Below are 23,158 nucleotides of genomic sequence, written 5' to 3'. Positions count from 1 at the left end.
TTTAAACTAGAATATTTCCAACAGTAATTCAATAAAGCAACAAAAAGAAATCTTTCTAAAGGCCAGTTACTTGAATTGCTTCCTTCTAAGTGCTCCACATTCCATACACTGCTGATAATTCTTAGATAAAATTTCACCTAAAGCTCCCCTTTATGTTATTGTTTTATAAAATAGTACATCTCTAATTGTTCTTAAATTGTTCATATCTCACTCCTTCTCTACCTTTCTCACTTGAGATCTGTGGTCATGTGGTGAAAGATAAAAATGAAACACAAAAAAAGAGTCTACCATGTATTAAGCAGTTGCAATATTATGAAGTCTTTTTTGGTTATTTTTGGATGGTAACATCGAAGCTTGGATGGTTTATGTCATCCTCAAAAGTCATGCAAAGAAGCTAAGGGTTGATTTGCACCAGTGACACAAAGGTGCTCTAAACCTGCCATAACCACCTGCTCCAGTTAAAGGTGCATCTGCTTTGCATCAGTGATATGGTGAGAAGCAGCTGGACGATCTCAGTCGATCTGTCTCTCATTATCCAAAATGGGCCTACTTCCTCTTTGCACAGTTTTCTTGTATGAAGCTCACTTGCACAATTCCCACCTGTCCTGGGCACCTTAGCAGCACTGTCAATATTATTCTTTCTTCCTTGCAATCACTTTTGTCTTTATTTTCCCTGCACTTTCACCATTGTTGTTCTTTATTTCTCTTCTTCCACCCCCACCTTTCTCTTTTCTGGCATAGGTGTGAATTCTTTCCTCTTCTCTCCATCTAATTGCACAAGAACTCCAATATGGTAGCAACCAGCCATCCATTTGCTTTTATCCAATGGAGAAACCTGTGTTTTCTACTGCTTCTACAGAGACTGCTTGCAACCTTTTCAAGGGTGTGAAATAAAGTCATCTAAATCTGCATTTGACCTAGCTACACCAAATCTATGGAAGTTGTTGCCTCAAGCTTCAGTAGAAAACAGATTAGATCTGAAAGATCTAAGTGCTTTTCCACAGATTTCTATAACCTTCAGTAAGCAGAATATGACATGCTGTTGTGCTATAAGTGAAGGTGATAGATGAAAACTTGGGTTAAAATATTTAACAGGGAGTTAATAAAGACCATGAAGAAAGTGAGAAGAAAAGAAAAATAGACAGGTCTTTCTGGCCAGACATGAAGAATCTGATCATAAACTTGACTACATCTCATACATGAAGCAAAAAATATCCCTTGTGAGATCTGAGTGGTTATCTCAGTTAGCCACAGGACTAAGTGGACCTTTTGGTGTTCTGTGTAGTCAGGTGTGCATCTGGTTTATTATTCTACAGCCTTAAAACTCACCCAGTGAGAAATCCTGGGAAAATAGAGTCAATATTAATAGCAGAATCAAGGAGAATCTAGTCTTTCATAATCAATTTGTATTTTGCTCTTTGATTTTTGTCTTTTATGGAATGAGAATCCTACACACTAGTTCCACCTGCAGATGAGTGGCATCAGCAGAAAAGTGAGCTAGGATAATTTAAAACAACTGTGCAGCTGCCATGTACCTGTGTGCTGTCAGATTTTGTGTCTTACTGCGCTCAATTATGTTGTTAACATTGCTTCTGTGGATTAATTGGACACTCCTGTTCATGGTACTTTATTAAAGAATAATCCTTTGTTTGAATAATACATCTGGCAAGTCCCCAGATATTGACTTTTCTTACTGACATTCAAAGCCACCAGATCTTTTTATATAATCACGACTAAATAAAATTGATGTGATTTTTCTATAAAGAATGCTCAAAGTTTCACAAGGAATTCAGATTTTACCAGGGGAAAAAAATTGCACACTGATGGAACCAATCTCTGTTTATGAAGGAGTCCCTTTTTAACAGTAGAATTCTTTTGTTTTCTTCTCAGCCCCTGAAAATATATAATCTTGGGTTTCAGTGAAAACAGAGAGAGAAAAAAATATCAAGTATTAGTGTTATTGATTCCTGAGGCCAGCTTGTAAAATCCTGGTTTTCTTGTCTCTTCATAGCACACATCTTTAGCTTTTCTTGAGACTACAGGTCTTTCCTCAGGTTTAACAGAAAATCATATTTTGTCTCCAAACTTTGTGCCAATGAGCAGGCAATAAACTGAGAATACTCTCTCTCTCCATGGATCTTTAAGACACATTCAGAACTGATTAAGATTGGACTCACATCCAGCCTCCACCCACCAGCATCAACAAGTCCTCTTTGGCAAGGCTGCTCTCCATTTGTTCAACCTCCAGCCTGTGTTGATAACAGGAGTTGCAGAACCTTGCAGTTGTTCTTGTTAAGCCTTCTGAGATTCCCTTGTATGGGAATCTTCTCATTCTTCCCTTTCATCTTTTTTTAAGAAGTTTAATCAGTTCAAGATAGGGATTACACAGCACAAGAGTGCATGGCAAGAGGATAATGGAATTTTCTAATATTGCTCTTCTGCTGAAATGGTGAACTCTATTATTGTGATTCTATAACTTTTAAGGGATTTTAAGGGGGATTTAAGAATGGAGAAAGTTGATTCCTAGTTCCCTTTTCTGACAAGACTGATTTGAGTCAGGTTCTTTTCAAGCAGCTCAAAATACCTCATGGTTAGACTGAATTCTTACAATTCATTAGAAAGAAACCTCATGAGAGCAATTAATCGTATTCCAAAATAAACATCTAAGATCAGAAAAATCACTTTAAAAGCACTTCTTTCCCACATCTACTGAAAAAAAAAATAAAGCAAAAAGTTAATGGTAACTAGTTCATGGTTGAACATCCCATGCCAGTGAAACAAATTCCATACTTTCAGTTATTTTTTGTTAGTTTTCATTAAGGGCTGAATGAGGATTTTTCTGGATGCCTTGCCAGAAGATTTCACATAAATCATACCTTTATTCTTCAGCAGAGAATGCCCAAAGTTGTGGTTGATATAAATTATTTGGTGATATATCAAAGAGCAAGCCATTGATAAGGACCTGGATAGAATTTGTAGCCAGATAAGCTCGCAAAATTGCAGGTGCTAATAATCATGACAATTTACATTACTTTCAGTGTTTATAGAGAATTTTCAAACCTCATGTACACTCAAGTTAATTATTATAAATGTATTATTAGGATTTTTTTTAACCTTTAAAGCTTCTAAGAATAGTAGCTGTTTACCAAACAAGAAGCAGGGCCATTCTCTTCTGGTACATTTATTTCTCGCAGTTGTTATTCCTTCATCATGTTTACATTTCAAATGACTGATCAGATATTAAGTGCAGGAAATAACTTTCCTTGTCTGACTGTATCGTCTCTACATGACACGAACAGCAGCAGATTTCAGGACTTGGCTACATTCACAGGCTGCGTGTCACTCCTAATTACCCTGCTCATCCAACTGGCAACTCAGACAAAAACAACGTAAGAGAAGGGAAAGACAGGAAAAGTGCCTGACAGCTCTCAGAGCAAATAGTGTCCAGTTCCTTTCTTATTGCAGACTTCCAGATGTGATTTTCCTACAGTCTTTAATCAAGGAGGCAGTGCCTTGGTCTCCACATCTTAGCAGAAGTCATTAATCGACCTTATTTGCTTCATATGTTGACAGTGTTACCACACAGACCAAAGCACTGGCACTATACAGGAACTCAGGCTCTCTTCCTCCTGAAGCAACTCATATTCCTCTGGAAGTCAAATGCTCCAGAAGCAGAGCATGTAAACAAGCTTATTAAGTATTGCAAATCCTGTGCAATAAAATCAGTGTTCTTTAAACATCTTTTTAAAATGCCTTTTCGTCAGTTAATTTTTCTGTTGCACCATGTCAACTAATTTGGGTGGGTTACACTACACTGTGTACAATGTAAGCTCGGGGTCATACCTGCTTTCTGTTCATGTGCCAATTAGAACCACTATGACAAAAGAAATTTGTGTAAAGGGATTCAGCTGGTACTGCAAGAGTATTCTCATTTGTTAGATTGTTTTTGTTATGACCTAACATGTCAGTAAAAATAGAATAAACTGGATGGCCATAGAGAAACTGATAGCCTAGATAATACCTTTCCATAAGATGTACCTAAAACATTTGAAGGATAGTTTACCCTTTGTTTTGAAGGGCAAATGAGTAATGAAAGTTTATGAGTTTATGAATGAATTCTCCTCAGTTTTTCTCTCTCTTTCTCTTTTGTCTTCCTTTTTCCTACACACATAAACACAGGAAAGTAGGTGCACACTTTTTCAACATGACCCAAGCTATAGATAGATACATATACATAGTATGTATATATTACAGCTTATGCATATCACTGCATTCAGCAGGTACTCAAAAGGCCAGTAGCTGCTAGGTGGTTAGCAGTTCTTCCACAATTGCTGGGAAGTTGTCCTTCCTTTTTCTTTTCCTTTACCCTTTTCATGATTATCGATCATTAAAGTCAGGCTGGAATTAACATCAATACTTTGACACTGTCCATATTTTTTTTGAAAAGGTGTAAAACTATTTATTTTCCACCTACATTTTTTACCCAGAATTCTGTCTCTACTATTTTTATATCATTTAGATACTTGTATAGTAGTGGAAACATTATTTTAATCAACTTATTCTCTTCCTAGCAATACAGTTCTCTCTCTATACAGTGACGAAACTTGTACATTCTTAGATAATTCTGAATAATGATTTTGCTTTGGTACTGCTGCTACAGAGTCAACTTTACCTGGGGACAGACAGGAAGAAGAACAGTAGTAGCCTGTGACAAAGACATCACTTCTGCCATTGCTATTAATATATTAATATGAAGACTGGAGTTCAGAGTGCACTAGAGAAATACATGGTCATAGAACTGACATCCAGAGGTGATGAAGAATCCATAGTCCAAATACCTGATTTTTGAATAATCAGTTAATTTAGTTTCTGATAAACTGTCAAATAGATTCCACTCCCTTCCTGAATCATTAGTAATCCAAGTAAGATTGAACCACTCAGGAGACAAATAAGGTTAGCATAAAAAGCATGTAGGAAATATGTCAGCGTAGTGAAAACAAGGCACTCAAAGAATAGAGAATTTATTTTCCAAACAAGTGGTTATCATTACATTATTTTTAAAACAATTTCCAAGCTAATCTAGTTGCAGTGCTGCGAAGGTACATCTGCAGTACAGTTCACTTTTCAGAACTTCCCACTCTTACCCCTGTTCTGCCATTCAAAACTCTCTATGCCAAGGAATGACACTGATTTTGCTTACAACAAAATCCCCACGGATTTGGTGTATCTTTCATCCTGTGATCCTAAAATGAATCAATTTCAAGTAATGAGTGCGCAGCATTTTAGCTATAGGAAGTAAGATGGGCAAAGAATCTTAACTTGTAATTTCTTGAACTACCCTTATCTTAGCAGCTTCATAATGAATGGTTGTCAAATCCAACCTTAATAAACATTTGGACAACTAGGAAGTTGTTATAAAATTCAGACAAGGTGCTTGGTTACAAGTAGCAATAATATTTTAGTACTTACACTATCAAGCATTTCTAATGCTGCTGAGCTGTTGCAAGTTATATGCAGCAAAGGTTGCTCCAAATGGCTTTATAAATCTAGTCTGCTCTTAAGCATCACAGACAAAGTCTGCATTGCACTTGAATTTCAAACTGTTTACATTTGACTGTATTCCATTATCTCTAAATGAAGTGAGTTACTCTAGGGTCATGATCTGTTTCTTGTTATTAGCTGGCATGTTCCACTGTGTATACAAGATAAAGTGTATTTGATATTCTGTCTTTTTGTTTGAATTTACTGAGGTTGAAAGATAACCAAAAGCTATTTTTCTTCTATTCCAAGGGCTATCATATCAAATACTTTGAGAAACTGTTAAGATTCTTTGAGGTTTCCTTTATGTAGTATTCTCATCTCAAGAAATACAGATTTTGGGTGTCACACATGCGATTTCTGCTGAGTCAGAGTTTGACATTGAGAGTGCCTGCAGACATAGGCTCTAAGGTCAGATAAGCAAAACAAGAATTTTTTTCTACTGCAGAGAATTGTCATCTCTGCTGTATCATCATTTTATCCTCACTGCAGAAGCAAAAGCTTTTACATAAGAGAATACATCTGGTGGGAAACCAGCCTTTGCATACCTTGTCACTCCAGATGTTCATCTCATCCCCTTCCACCATACTGCCCAAATGATTGAATAAGCTTTTGCCAGCTGGATAAGGAAGTTTATCTGATTGAAATCTACCCCAAGGTTAAATCAGGGAGCTATTAAACTGTCCATGAAGTCACACAGTTGCTGGCACAGAAGAGTGACAATATGTGGCTAGCATTAAGGGAAAGGCAGTGCTAGTCATCACAGCTGCAGTGGGGACATGTATTAACTTAGGCTAATTGTAAAATTACACCCTATAGTCAGCTGTTTGGAGGCAGTTGGAGACATTACCCATTAAAACATCTCAGCTGTAATACAATAGGGGATTTAAGGCCTCATTAAGCATGTAATTACATGTAATTATTATGGTGCAGGTAGTGGTTGCTCTAACCCTGGGTTTTTCACTGAATAGCAACTACTACCTGCAGGATTGCAGCAGTACTACAGCTGCTCAAGTGAGACAGAACTTTGAGCTCATAGCATGGTGCCCTAAAAGTGCAAGCTCAAAACCTCTCTGAAAGTAGCTCTGAGAAATGGGATAACAGCATTTCCCAGCTTTTAATCACTCAGGAACCATGCCCCAAAGGGACTGCAGCCCCACTGTTCTAGGCATCTTGCTGCTTAGCATGACCCAGAGCTCTAACATTTGCCTAGGTTGCAACACAAGGTGATTTCCCAGAGAAGACAGCAGTCTAAGCTATCATATCGGCCAATAACAAATACTAGGATGAAAGGCAAAACAGATTCTACAAAACAGATTCTTATTAAGTTAAACAATTTCATGTGTTTGGGATTTTGTGTTGTCCTTCCAAGACATATGGCTGATATGGCCCTCTCTAATAAACCTATTCAGCATTGTAGAAATAAATTATGATGCCTTCTCCAATTCTCTCAAAAGCCAAATATTCACAAGATACATATGAAGAATGTGATACATGAAGAAATAAAATTGAAACTTTCTTTTGTGTTTCCTGCCAGCTCTGATATATCTCACACAGAAGATTTGGTCCTGGTGCTGTTGGAGACCCAAAACTCAAGTTCATCTCAGTTGAACATATTCCACTTAGTAAAAACTGTCTCGCTGGACTAGGCACTCTTAACCAGGCCCTCCCACTGCCAGCTGAGTTTTCCCATCATTAGGTTCCAAAGTAGTTCTCAGTGCTTCTTTGCCCCAATGCATGCTTAATACTGCCATGTGAAGAAAAATAGATCCAGCAGAAGAGCTAAAGAGACCCTGTTCCTTCCCCACCCATCAGCACTCACAAGCCTTTTTTAATTCCAAATTTTAGAGATGCTGTGTCCAGATTGACTCATGCAGAAGCTGTAAGAAACACCTCTCAAGTAAACACTACAATGAGTCAGTTATTGAGTAAAGAAGAGAATGAAGACTGAATGCTTTTGCACAAACCAATTTCTGTACTAAGCATGACGTATAAATATGAGCAGCTAATAGGAGCAACCTACCCATCAAGGACAGCTGTAGGAAATACTCAGGGTATACCCTGAGAGATGCCTAGCATTCACAAAACAACAGTCCAGCAAGTTCAGAATGGCTTTTGTATAATAGGAGAATGAGGTAACTGCTGAGGAATGAAAACTGAGAATCTTGAACATGAAATAGGTGTAAGGTCTGAATACTCTTTTGCATCTGGCTTTTGCATTTTAGTGGATTAGCCTACTAGGTCCTACGATTTGGGGCTTTTTACATTCTAGTTGAAGTGGTTTTCATTTTAGTGATGCAGCTCACTACTGGTACTGATACTACTATTGGTAACCTTCACTTCAGCATTTCACTGGAAGTTTTCTTTTTATTTCCCTCTCACATCTGTTCAGAAATATCTATTAGAGGAACTCAAAGAAACAGATGGATCTGTTAAGTTTTTAACCTTAGTTCCTTTTTGGCAAATTTCTTCCTAACTTCCTTGGGAAACACAATATCCTCACAGATGAACTCCCTGTTCACAAAATGCACTATAATAAATTATGGATCCTGATGACCTAATGGCTTATTTGGGAGACAGAGTAGACTTTACAAGACCTATAAATTAAGGACTTACTTAAAAAAGAAACTGGGTCAGGATGTATATAAAATCAATTGCACAGAGCTGGACATTCTTATCAGTTAAGAATGACGTGTTATTTTCTGATATACCAGATATGTTTCTTTTCCTGTGACCGAAAGTGTCATTTGTCACCAGTGGAGGGAGAGGTGTATTTCAAATCACAGAACCACAGAGCTAATCTCAATCCCAGTTCTGATGTCACTTATATCCATTTAAAATAGTTTAAATTCTCTAGCTTCTCTGTTAATGGTAGGATAAATGAAGATAAAATCAATTCCAAAAGACAGATTTCACTGAATCTGCAAATAGCATTTAGAAGTAAAAAATAGACAATTCTACCTTATTTAGTTGTAAGAAAATTAATCATTCCCACCACAAAAAGCCTTATAGATGTTTTCTTTATTATTATTTACTTCAAAAGAAAGTAAGAAGGTGGTGTAAAGACCTGAGTCTTTTGCCCACTGCATGTCTTCTCATCTGAGTGGTAATGGTTTCTTGTGGGACTTGCCACTTCTAGAATGACTTTCTGTAACTTTTTGACATACAATTTCACACACAAAAATGCACTTATATTATACCCTAATAATCCATATTTTACAACTTAACTAAAATATAAAGAGATTAAATGTGGGAATATGATGCTTCAAGTTTAGGAACGTACATGAAAGGAACATGTGCAAATCCAAAGTAGTCAGTCCAAGCTGCTCAAGTCACTGAGCAGAAACACACAGTTCCAGAGTTCAACTCTCTTAACCTATTTTGACATAAGTTAGAAGAAATAAACCCAAAGCTAAGAGCTAAGGACATAGTTAAAAATAGTTTAGAACCAGAGGTCTTCATTCTCCATCTGGAAAATTAAATGGCCTCTCATATTATTTCATGTTGTACTCAGTATACAGGTCAAGATCAATGGAGAACATCTAAAAGTACACCTAGTCAGAACAAATTCACATTACAGGAAAGGGACTCTTTCCTTCATTTAGTTACCTTGGTTTTCTACTTACACTTGTAGGTATAATGAAAGGGATAAACCATTTCACCATTTCACCCTCATAATTAATGGAAGTTAAACTTATATACTAGTCCCCACACCATTTTTCTGCCTTTTCAGTACTGAGGCCTCTGGTTAAAATTGTCCATACTTTCGAGAAGAGCAAACAATAATTTCAAGGCAAGCTGCCAACATACAAATAACAGCTAGAGAAAATGGATTTCATGAATCTTCAGAAGCAGTGACATGTATTCCAGTGCTCTACATTTTTATGAGACAAAATATAACTAAAGGCTATAGAATTGACACAAAGAATTGTTGAAAGAGTTTTCCCAAAAGTGTTTTGCCTTGAAAGACTACACAAGTTTTGATAAAGAAATAAAAACTGGAATTTCATTTCAATTTACTCAGCTAGTTTAGGCAGATGAATTATGAGAACAGTATTTCAGGCAGATGTTCGGCAGAGGTTTCCAGCTGCTAGCAGAAATTATGTCAGAGCATTGCATAATCCCCTATGTTTGTAAATGGTTGGAATAAACAGTCACATCAATAGCTCGGTTATTAGGATCCAAATTCCTCGCAAAGCTTCTGTGTTATGAACTGAACATCACTGTGTATGTTATAGCTCATCTCAGTGACCTTAACAGCCTGTGGGTTTTGGACTTGTGTTTTATTTAGAGTTGCTTGTCTTAGCAGTGTGTGTAGTGTGTGACTGTACAGGTAGCAAATTAACCCCTTATTTTTATCAATATATCATAAACCAAAATTATCTTTCCAAGGCCTAATCCTAAAATTCTCTTATCAGCCAAAGGCTAAGATGCAGCATCAGACTTATGAATTTGCTTCTGCACAAAGTTTCATGTTTCAGAAACTGCTTCATAACATAATTTCCTAAGAACAGAATGGGTGAGCCATGTAACCGTGGCATGTTCTTCCATAGCCTCTGTCGTCCTTAAAATTTAAAGCCAGAAAACCAAATTACAGTCTGTGGACAGCATCCCTGACATCTTATGTCTCTTCCACAACCCTTCAAATTCTACTTTTTTTTCTCCACAGTTCTACAGTTCTTCTGCCGTTGAATCTGTTACAAAGCATTTTCTTTGTTTCAGAAGTTACAAAGGAAATATGTATTATTAAGGAAATGTGTTGCCTGGAATGAGGAGAGATAGTGAGTGCACTTGATGATTGGCTTTGATTAAGCAAAAGTGGCTAAAACACCCACTAGCCAGGTGGCCCAGTCAAATTACTGTGAGTCTGAGATTGTAAGGAATCAGAAGACAATACCCCTTGCCCAAGCCAGAATTCTCATGCTGTGAAAGGAACTCATCTCTTTCAGATTATTTGAAACTCAATGGGAAGTTGCTGACTCTACAGGCAGAACACTTAGATCTCTTAAGACATGCAAAGACATTTTTGTTTACTGACCTTCCCTAATCTTCCCACATGGAAACTTATAGAACAAAAGGGCATTGTAAAGGCAAAGATCAGGAGGCTGCATTAAGTCATGTACTTTTTTTTTTTCATTTGTAGCTCAGCCACTAGCCTTAATGTAGATGTTAAACTACTTTTGAGAAAGCACTATTTCATCATGGGTTCAAAACACATCTGTACTGAACTGCAAATCAGTTCTGAGCAGCTTAGTGTGGGGGAAACAGAAAGAAATATCAATTTTCCAGCCTGGTAACAAACAGGAAAAACAAAATAAACAGAAAAAGGGACAAGGTGGGAAAAGTCTGTCTGATCAGATATCCAGAAATTATAATTTGATTATAACAATGTCAATACATTTTTGTGTATTTGTATAGATATTGTAGTACTCACTAAGCTTGATGGATTTTTTTTAGTGCAGAAAGCAATACTTTCTGAGAACTAAAAGAAAAGAGATAAAGGAGTTGTGGTTTATATTTATTCAACTCCCCCTAAATACAATGTTTTCCTGGCAATTAGTGCTCACTAATTAAAGTCTAGATCGAAACTAAGATGTTCATCTATTCTACAACTCTCTGATTAAATGACATTTCAGCATATTCTCCAACTATTACCTAAGATGTTAAAATGTACCAGACTTTCTGTTGTATGGTTCACAACAATATCAAGGACTGCTCTGCCTGCCAGGTCTGAGAGCAATTCTAAAAGGGATTGGTTCCTGTTAGATGTTTATCCGTAGCATATCCATGAACTGAATTCATTGCAACAAAAGGGAAATGATAACCTATCATCATTCTTCCAGGCCATGATACTGGGGCAGAGACCTCTCCCGTGACTTCTTGTCCTTAGTTCAGCTCACAGAATCAATCATTCTTTGAAGACAATGTGGGAGCTTTCTCTGAGGAAGAAACCACAAACCTCAAACAAGTTGCTCATGGGTGGATCATGGGAAACAAGTTGTGAGGTTATATTTATCTCTACCTACATTAGAACTGTATTTTCTCTGTTGACAAGCTTTAAAAGATTACAATACATATTGATAAGTATGGGTCAAATGTTAGATGATAAAGGAAACCTGGAGAAGAGAGAGGAAAGACTTGCTAAAATTGAAGGCTGCTAGTATCCTTTCTTGATAAGGATTTCAAGCTATTTTGAGAATAGAGTTTCTACTCCTTCAAAAATCAGCAGCACATGTCTTCGAAAGCAAAATTTATTTTAAATCGATGCATTACCTTGTTTATAAAATCTTCTCTGAAATTCTCTTATGTGTACCCAAATTAATATGAAATTAACTTCAAACTGACACTTCACCATGCACATCTTCTCTGAACTAATGAAATCACCCACTTTTGTTAGATGCTTTCAAACGTGTGAATCTGAACTATAGCTCCTTTTGAATTTAATTGCAGCATATGTAAAGGGACCAATTTCAAAATATTTTTCATACACATCAGAAAGATGAAAGACTTTCATTATCACAGAGAGTATTGAAATAAGCAATTTTCTCCTCACTTTCGGTAAATATCTTAATGTGCAGAATACCTATTTCTTTCCCTTTTATGTATAAAAGAATCTGTAAGCAGTTTGATTTGTATCTAATAATTGTATCTAATTAAATCAGTTTCATTGACTTCATTGTTGCAGATACTCAATGGAGATGACCAAAGAAGTGAATACTGCAATCTGAAGCTTTCTGCAAATTAAGCAATAACAGTTCTGTTGTAAAGGCGTCTGTAACTACCCATAAAGGAGACAGCAGTGAACGGGGCAGCTCACCACCTGGCATAAGGTAGTGGTTACTGCAATATTAGGTGGGGCAGCCTTTGATTGCAGAAATCAAAGGTCAAGCTTTCTGCAAGCCTATAGGCTATACTGCTACTGAAGTTATACTGGTGAGATGGGAAAAAAATGGTTCCCTTAAGGAAATTAGGGCCTCTTATGAAAATCCTTCTTTCCTTCTTCTGACTTTGCCTACTAAAGACTATTAAATCCTGGGTTTTATTATTGTTTCCTGTGTGCTAAAAATAGGGATAAAAATGGCACCATAATTTCTGTCATAAATATTTGGTCTGAAATTTCTTTATTTACCTGAATGACATTAACTAGCACACTACCATAACAGAACTCTGCTACAGGTTGCAAGTATTTATATTAGAGATGAGCTAATAACGATTTCCATCCCGGTAAAAAGAAATTCACTGACCAACAAATATTTCAGGCTTCCTTTGAATACATATCCCTGAGCTATGTTACAGTTAAATTATTTGGTGTACATGGCATACTGTCATGAGGATATGCTAATTCCTACTCTGCCTAAAAAATTACAGGTGTGCTTCAACCACCCCGATACTCTGGAAAAAATATTGTTGGGAGAAGAAAGAACTTGAAGAAAAATACCTAAAGGGGGCCTACAAGAAGACTGAAGAGGGACTTCTGACAAGGACACATAGTGTTAGTACATGAGGTAATGGCTTTAAACAGGAAGGGAATAGATTTAGATGAGATATTAGGAAGAAATTCTTTGCTGTGAGGGTGGTGAGGCACAGGAACAGGTTATTCACAGAAGTTGTGGATGCCCCATGCCTGGCAGTGTTCAAGGCTGGGTTGGATGAGGCTTTGAGCAGACTGGTCTAGTGAAAGCAAGGGTTGGAAGCAGATGATCTCTAAGGTCCCTTCCAACCCAAACCATTCTATGTTTTTTTTTTAATGATTTCAGATCACAGCCTAGGACATAGCAATTCATCAGTTAGGTTTCCTGTTTCTCTCCAAGCAACCAATGTGATATCTTTGTTTAGACACGTTCTTGCTGGGTTTTGGGTACCGTGGTTGGAACCAAGACATATCCAACAGAAACATAAGGCACAAGATCTCACAGCCAAATGCATCATCCTAAGTGCTTCTCCCAAGGAAGGAAAGGTTAACTTTTGTAATGGGTTTCACAATAAACTTTGTTCTAAAATAACCATTTCAAAACATAAAGTAGAGATGCATCAGAAATCTCTCCCAGAGACATCATGTCTGAGTTAGTATAAAGAATACCATGAATCTTGGCTTCCCCAGCCTTGAAACCCTTCCTTGTGTTTAGACTCTGTATTCCTCCTTTTAAGTGTGAGGAATTAGATGAGAGGGTTTTTTTCTGAAAGACAAAGGACTTACACAAGAAACTTTTCTGCCTGAGGTGCTCACCAGGAAGAAAGAAATGAAGGAACATTCCTCCCCTCCTGTTTCAGAGAGGAAAATACACCTGCTTCTCTCGGTTTTAGATGTTACAGCAGTAGCAGCTAACTACAAAATAGTTTAGTGGAGGATCCACTTCTTCCTCTACGCTCAGAGTAATTGAGGAGCCAAGAATACCAAATTCTGGAGTCTGTGCTTGAGGAGAGCAAGCACATTGGGTGTTACTAGAAGTAGGATTAGTTTACCTAACTTAAACCACCAATGCACTAGATACCTAGAGCAGAGCTTGTCACATTAAGTTTCTTTATGGACAGCAAGAGAAATACACAAGTGTGATTCTCCTGCACTGAACAAGGCACCACTGTAGAGATCTTGTTTGGTCACACATTGTCCTTCTCTTCCGTAGCCAAAATGTCTACAGAGAGCTAATGCAGGCTAGCTTTCTAATACAGCACAGGCTAGACCCTAAAAAAAAAGTCTCTGACATGATCCTTAGCTGATTTTGAAAATACTTCTATAATAGATTGCATAGGCTGCTAACACTATTCTCAGGAGATAAGATTTAATAGGAAATATTTTATTGCTGATATTTTCATTATTTTTCTACATCCAGTGTATGTCTAATGGTGAACAGATTTTTAGAAGGAGAGACGAAGAAGGATGGGGAAACATAACCCAGTAGAAAATTATAGGTGTAAGCAACCTAACAATAGCAACATATTGAACATTTTGTAGGACAAGATGTTTACAAAAACTTCTGTTCATAGTTTTCCTCTGATAAACAGATAAACAAACCTTTATTAGAAATTACCTAGCTATATCAATCTTTTAATTTAAGAATTAACACTGAAATTTGCAGGTCCAGAATAACTGCAAGTAGCATAAATCAGACTTTTATGTATTTAAGACAGAAGAAAAATAATATAAATTCAAAATATTATATATATATATTTATATATATGTATGTAAGTGTATGGTCTCACATACTGATAAGTTCATTGGAATTTCTCACCTTTCTCTGAGTAAAGAAACTTGAAAAAATACTCATTATAATAATGCTTTAAAGAACTTTTAACCTAAGCTAGTGTAGACAGCTGTAGAGAGTAACAGAAGTAGTGTGATTGAAAAGTACATAAAACCCATGTGCTATACATAACATAACTCTAAACCAGAGGTCAACTGACTATTACATAGAATATTTTAGCCATACTTTTTTACTATGGAAAATATGTTGACTAAAATCTAAAGTTTCTGTAGAATTTGATTATCTGACTAACTTATTATAGTGAAACTTCACAAAAAACCCAGAATTATTTTGCTTAAGGGTAAACCTGTAATACAGGAATCTGCACAAAGTCTTTTCCTTCTCCAATATTCAATAAAGTTTTCCACATCAATGCCCCCATAAAAGGAAAACAGAAAGAAAAAACCTGCCCAAGCAGGTTGTGTGACTGTGACAGGATCACTAGGAAACTTTCAGGGGACTTTACTTTTCTTGTTGATTTTATGTTTCAGGCATTCTGATAATTGGGCAGCAGTACGAAACTCTAAGGCAGATATTTACTTTAGATCAGTTGTTGGGTTTCATTTCTTTCACTCTGGCATTATATCAACATTTGTTCTGTATTAATTCCATGTAATTTTTGACACCTCTTTACTTAATGTAGATTACTGCATGCAAAGACAAGTTTCTTTTACATGTAGGAAAAAGAATAGCTTCCCTTTGTGAAGTGCTTGTGGAAACACAGATAACAGATTTATTGTCTTACCTACAGTTATAACTTTCCAAAGAAATTTTGAGCATCTGAAGATTATTTACTCTGTATTATTTAACTGTGAGAATAACTCAAGTAGTTCTGGTTTGCGTGTCTACAAATAATGCACTTAAAATTGAATTTATCTGTTTACAGCTCTTTCTTCATCCTATTGAAGTGACATTTTCACACATGCTGTCATTTTCTTTTTATGTGATGTTAGATGTTGCTTTGCCTTCCCATCCATGTCTTAATTATTTTAAACAAGAAGTTGTGTTCTGAGTCCAAGCAAAGTCTTGACCTTGGAGTGCAGCTGGGTGTTCTACAAGCTGGAAATATGGGAAAGGGTGGAACAATGTTACAGACCTGAAGAAGCGTGAGTTTTAAAGACAAAGGCAGGTGTTTCCTTTTGGTGGTCCAATTTTTCACATGAAAAACTGAAGCCTAACCAAAAACATAAAACACTCCAGAAAAACAAACCTCATATGCCTTTATGACTTCATGGTGCTACACAAGATCTGATGTTCAAAAATGAAAACATGAAAGTGAAGATGTTATCACGTCAGCAGAGGCCAGATAATTACAAACAAAAATTGCGTCTCCCATTAGACTGTTTTCTCATATCCAGTCTTTGAAAGAGGTAGATTACAGAAGTTTTTCTATAATAGCTGGAGAAATAAAACACATCAGATATGTGTTCAGTTTCAGGTATAAAGTATAAAATATAATATTATAATAGAACAGTCAAAACTACTACAGCAGCATTTTTGATACTGTTAAGGGGTGAAGAGTCTGAAGGACTGGACAATGTGAAACCATGACATATTTCACTGCATCTGCTTTCTTCCAATGTCAATCTTCCTGAATTTCACCATAATGTACTGAAAAGTATCAAGATGAGAATCCAGTAGATAGGTATCTTCTAAATGCCAAACAGTAAAGGAAGAGGGGACATAAGTTCATCCTCAACTAATTTAGTCCTGAAAAATAGAAATGAATATGACATCTTTATTAAATTATTTGTGTAGTTCTAGACACAGTGAAAGAATTTGTCAAATAGTAACAAAAATAATAGCAGACTTTGAAGAAAATCATTATTACTTTCTTATTAGGATAATTTTAAGAAATTATCCAGTAAGAATATTTTACAGTAATAATATTTTAGATCCAATACCAGGATCATTTTTTGCACATTATATAATTGAGACAGTTCTCTAATCTGAACTATTTAAACAGTGATCACTTTTTCTAAGAATATTTTTTAATTAATAAAACCATTTCAATTGTCAATATACAAAACTAATTTGGTTCTCTTATTGGCCAAAACTATGATAAATCCCAATTCTTTACAATTTTAATACCTACATAGTCTATTTTTAGATTTACCTTTTCTATCATTTACATACTAAGATAAAGTCTGTTCTGTGTTTTCTGCTCTTCCAAAACCTATCTTTATATTGAGTTTATTATCACTTTTTAAACTCTTTATAAAACTTTATTTTATAAAAAGTAGAGTTGAAGGATATATTTAGCTGTACAACAACTTACAAAGGTCTTTAATCCACAGAACAGAATTGTGACAGACCAATTAATCTTTGGTGAAGAATTAAATAAGTCCCCCATCTCCAAATGCATATGTTGAAATACGGTGTCATACTGGGGCCACTATCTTCCATTCATAGCAATATTTTAAACATGATATAAGGTATTATTTCTTTATATATTCTCCATGTTAATCACTAACAACAGCCCACAGTAGTTTTTAGAATGCTCTGCACTGTCTCATGCTTACTTTGTGTGCAGGGACATGATTGACCTCACTTTGTTTCAGAGATTAGAGACTCACTGTGTAGCCTGCAACCTGGTTACACAGAAATACCCACAATTTGAGCAGAATTATTAGAGGACTGCTTGGGGGAAAATTCCCCAGACCATGATGAATAGCCCCAACAAAGAGGTTTCTTCTCTTCTGTCTCCATTTGCACAGGGCTTGAGCATGAATAACAGCTTTATGAATCTCATAACTACTTTTCAGTAGAAGAAATAAAGCTTTTTCTTGGAGTGCAGCATTGAATCCTAATGGTGCAGGGAGATGACTAGCATACCTGAAAAGATAAAAAATATGTTTTAGAGTACATTTCTATGACTAAAGCATTTAATTGGAATGAGGCACAATAATTTTCACACTGACATGGTTGTTCAGAACTAAACACTGGACAAAAGCAGCGCAGCCTTTGAGGTTGATGGAGTTCTGTGGCAGACAATTGACATAAAGCAGTAGAGAGCAAGGACATAGGTTAATTTGACCAAATCACACAGAAATGGAAAATCTGGTTCAGAATACTGAGTGAAAACCCTACTCCAGGAAAGTTGTCCTGAAACTTTTACAGGTTGGTACTGAAGAACAAATTTTAGATCTTCTTTGAAATGGCCACAATGGCAATGGCAATGGCAAAAAAAAAAAAAATTGTATAAATGAGGCATTATAACACACAAAGCTATGCAAGATAGATGCAGAATCTATTTTTAAGGCTTTATGTAAACAGTTACATATAAAAATGCTCCAGAAAGATTGGATTTTCTATATTAAAGAATAAAAGGCAACATTCCATTATAGTCAAGCATTCTATTTCAAATTAATTCTAAAGCCAGGAAGCTAATTTTTCTGGAAATTACAGAGCTTTGAAGCTCCAGTTGTCTCCTTATTGAACTTCTTTTATATACCAGATGGTATATAAAGACAGGCAGAAATACCAGTTTTGTTTTTTTATCCTAGTATGTAGTACCTATTTTTACTGCAATGAAAATGCCCACAGGTTTTTTTTTTCCTTTGTAGTACATACCAATCCCTCCATCATATATAAAAGGACACTAAAGTTTAGCCAAAAAATAAAAATCCACTTAGTTTTATTCTTTCTTCCTTTAGTTGTATTTATTTGGCACTGCACTATCTAGTATCAGCTACATCAGGCCCAAAGGAAGGAAGGAAAGACTTCGTTTGCAATGCTCTGCTGCTGCTGGCACTAATATTTTAACAGAGAAGAGTAAAAAGGAAAACATGAACTAATGCATTTTGCATTAAAATGAGCGCACAAAACAAAATGTTAAAGCTAAATACCAAAACTTACTTCTCACAAGAAAATTATGTTCTCTAAATCGTATAACAACCTTGACCTATAACATCATTTTACTTTTCTTTAAATCAATGGTGAAACCAATAAAAACTGCAATGTGAACAATTATGAATACTTAAATGCAGAAATTATAGATCAGGTTACTTCATAAGATTCAGTTTTGATGCTCTGTTGCTGTTTTGACTGGAAACCAAACCAAAAAATGAAAAATAACTAAGTGTTTATGGGAAGCTTTGATCTAGCTAAAACCAAATTCTGAGCCTTTGTTTTTTGGGCAGTAGAACCAACTTTGAGTAACCATTCTGGTTTCCCTAGGTTAGAATTTCTTTTGGTGCAGATGCTGTTACTCAGAGCTGTATCACAAGGCTCCTCAGACATAACACACAAACAGGTAAAGCTGATGGTGTGACCTGGACTTCAGTCATCCACTGAAGATGAAAATGACTCAAATATAACCAGGGAAGCTTGACATATTTATATCAGTGGATAATTTTCAGTGCTCGCTCGGTAACTCAGGAAGGCAATGAAAATAAGCATTCAGGTTGTTAGTAGGAAGTTACTGGCTCTTGGTTAGAGTGAATATCTTATTTTCTGGGACTGTGTCTTGAGAAAAATGGCTAAAGTTGAAGGACTAAGATAGTAGAATGTGTTAGGGCAAAGTTCTGGAAAAGCTGAAGCAAAGGTCAATTTCAGCATGTGCCACTGATGACTTAATATAGTTTTTTATCTGTGATGGATTCTATAGCTCCTTTATTTTTAGAGAATTCTAGACTCAAGGCATTTTGCTAGGAATGAATTCACAGTTATTGACTGCACATTATACTGTAGACATTCTTTGCACACAGATGCTTTATTTCTTGTTCTCTCTTAGTGCCATAATGTAAATGGTCTTTCAGACCTTATTATATGCAATTGAGAGAAAGTAGAGTTTTCCAGTGGAGGGTTTAACAGAAGTGATATTTCTTTGATTTCCTTGACTGCACATAAAAACTTTTCAACATGTGTACATGATATCATATACCAGCTTAAGTGCTAAAAAAAAAAAAAATTAAAATTTTAAAAAATTAAACACTTGTTTTGCCACATAGGACTAAGAACTCCAGGAACAGCTATAACATAACAACATTTTTGTCTTTCCTTCACAACAGTTACAACTGGGGAGCCTCGCCAACAGCTGCGGAGTCTGCCGTGTTCTCAGAGGAGCTTTCAGCAGAATAAATTATGAAGCTGCAGTAAGCTCTGTATGGGGTAAAGTTTGATCTTTGACCGTGCTGACAGCCAGAGCTCTTATCATCTTGCTGAGCAACAAGTCAAATTGGGCTTTAATTGCTGTTCAGAGAACAGTGGTCAATTAAACGTGCACAACACAGAAACTGGTACAGGGCAGAAGGGAACAAGAGATGTCAAGGAGTCATGAGACAAACCCTCTTTTTGATACTCTATCCTAAAGACAATGTGAGCTTTATATGTAAAATGAAACACCAAAAAGGCTCCCTAACTACCAGGCACTGTCCTGAAACTTAGTGCTTAATAACTGGTTTCTAATCAGCAGAAGTTTGAAATGTATTTGGGTCAAATCTATATGAAAGAGGGCTGCACCAAACCACCCTGTCAGGGCACATTTCATTAATTCACAGGTCATTAATTCATCTCTTTAGCTGGTCACAGGAAGACTTGCAGATAAGTTCAAATTAAAAAGTTTAAAGGCACAATATACTGTACTCAAGGGAATTCAAGGTGGTTTTTTTGTGTGTTTTGGGTTTTTTTGTTCGTTTTTTTGTTTGTATGTTTTTTGTGTTTTTTTTGGTTTTTTGGGGTTTTTTTGAGGATATTTTTATTTAGATGTAAAATGGGCTAGATTCCTTGCAATTTCATTGTCACTTTAATAAGTGTTAACATCTGAGTAAGCCTATCATCTCCTGTACAACATCACCATAAAACAAATTACCCATTTTCTTCACCTCAGTCCTTTCTTGCTTGCCAAGAAATTACAACTAATATTTAAGACATTTTTTCTGATATATTGGTAACAGCTGTCCAACAATATGTGTTTTCTTAACCAGTTCTAAGAACTGTGGCAGAGTTTGCAACATGCCTATACTAATAATTCTCGCCAGACACAAATTACAGGCACAGGTACATAAAAGACGTCTGCACATTCAAAAAACGGAAAGCCCAAGCACATTTGATGTCCTAAACTTCTGTAAGGCAAGCTGTGAAGGCCAGAAAATTGAAAAATCATAAAAGCCCCATCAGGTGCAGACACAGGCCAATGTAAGCATGGGAAGCTGGAATTTAATTTTAAGAGCAGAGACCAAATGATTCTGCCATAACTCTTTCTAAGTGTAAATGTGGTTTTTTTTCCACAGGAAAAAAGACAACCTTATATGAGAGCCCAAGTTCACCAAGTTCACGTTTGTAGTTGCTAAAAATTTGATTGAGATGGACAGCAAAAGAAACAGGAGCACAGAGCCAGTCACCTCCAGCCAGCTTCATGAAACCGTGAACTCTTGTCAGTGACATTCTACAGCTCTTCTTGTAACCAAGAAAGAGGATATATTTAACCCACCCCAAGATCTACCTAGGTATTGAGGCTTTAAACCTGGTATTTTCAGGCAAATTCTTTCAATTCCAGGAAAAAACCATGTTGCTCATATTTGAGTTTAGGGGGTTTTTTGTATTCTGTTTTTCACATAATAACATTTTTTAAAACATCAAATTATTTTAAATTATATTTTAATTTTATTTTATTAACTTATTAAACTTAATTTTATTTTTATTACGCTTAAAATTTTATTACAATGTTAAGTGTTCCTTTGAAAGACAAAAGGCTTTGTCATTCAAAAAGCTTTAATCTTGGAACACCTTTTTGCTCTGTCCTCCTGCACAGCGGTGGAGAGATTCAGAAAAATCTATTTTTAAGTCTAAGTAAGTTGCAGAAAAGATGTTCCCATCCAAATATAAACCATGGATTAGGATGTCACCAGTGTAGGTATGACGCTCTACTTTTACTGACTTGGTGTGGCTTCAATTTAGATACCTTACATCTGAAATATATTCCTTAAGATGTAAACATTTGATTTCCTTTGTTGGTTTTTGTACCCCCTGTTTACACAAGTTTAAAAAGTCCCTTGTGTCATATAACACAAAAATCTGAATCTACAGTTTTGTGGGAAATCTTGCATGAACTCCTAGTCAAGTACTTTGAGTAGAATATCATAAATAACAGGCTACAGGATTACTATAGCTTATCCCCAAAATTCCACTATAGATAAATGTTTTCATCCCATTTATAAAAAAAAAGGCTTCTATTTTTTTTATTTAATTCTAGAGGTTATCTTTTTAAATGAAAATGATTCCTTATCTAGTTCTGTTGCTTCTTCCAGTTTGAATCACATTTTCTTTGTCTGTACTTTCAGATATATGATAAAGTACATGAAGTCTGTTCAGCTAATGAATTTTCTGATATTTTCACAACTGATTTCTTTTAAAGGAAATATGATTCTCATTAAGCCGTGTTTATGATCATACATGACTATTCAGTGATTCTTTTAAAGCCATGTTTAATTGAATAAAAGTCAAAGGCACTAAATGCAGAACACTGGATGCTGTGACCCAGAAGTCTTCTAAAGAAAGGAGCATGCATACTTGAAAACATATGGACAAAACTTCTTATTTACATTTTGATCAATTATTTATTAATAAAACATTCCTGTCTTTTTTAACAGTTCTAGGGAAGGTGATTTCACCACCTCCTTGAGCAGCTTATTCCAAAGCTTCAACACCCTTTTTTATGAAGAAAATTTTCCTTAATTCTTCGTTAGATTGGGTCTTTCAACAGTTGGACAGGAGAATTTATGTCTGAAGTAAGATATCTGAACTTTTTAGTGGAGCATATCTGGTCTAGCACCCCATAAAATACATTACTGAGCTCAAAGTCTTAGAGGGATCATTGGGACTTACAGTGATGTCAATTTTGTCTTTGAAATGTAACAATGCACTGGTTTTAAGGTGCATCAGTGTGGCAATGGACAAATGTCTTATGCACCCAGCAAATATATGACATTTATAAAACAGAGCCTGGGAAAAGGATATAAGAAGTTATAAAGGCTTTCAGCTTGTTGGCTCCATAACTACACTGATAATTTGCATTAAAATCTTTTTAAATTGGATAAAAATGTAAGAGTCTGAAAAAATGCTGATAGTGTGAAACTAATTCTAGGAAGACTTACATTTTTGCTTTGCAGCAGCCCTACAAAATTTATGTTCTCTTTTGCTATTACAAAGAGAATGAAGAACACTTACAAGCTTAGATGTAATTTTCTACTACAACAGATTTGAAGATAAAATCTGATATGCAGACAAAAATACAAACTATTAAAGTTATCTTTGTGTTGCGATTAGGAATGCATGAAAAGGTATGTTGCAAAAATCAGCTGGTCAAGGTTTTGCATAACCAAGGATTGTGACTGTCATGTGACTGAGAATAGGTAATTTAATGTTTTATTGTTCCC

Source organism: Cinclus cinclus, chromosome 2 (assembly GCF_963662255.1).
Source record: "Cinclus cinclus chromosome 2, bCinCin1.1, whole genome shotgun sequence".
In the NCBI taxonomy this organism is placed as follows: Eukaryota; Metazoa; Chordata; class Aves; order Passeriformes; family Cinclidae; genus Cinclus; species Cinclus cinclus.
Note: the sequence above shows the minus strand (reverse complement) of the source record.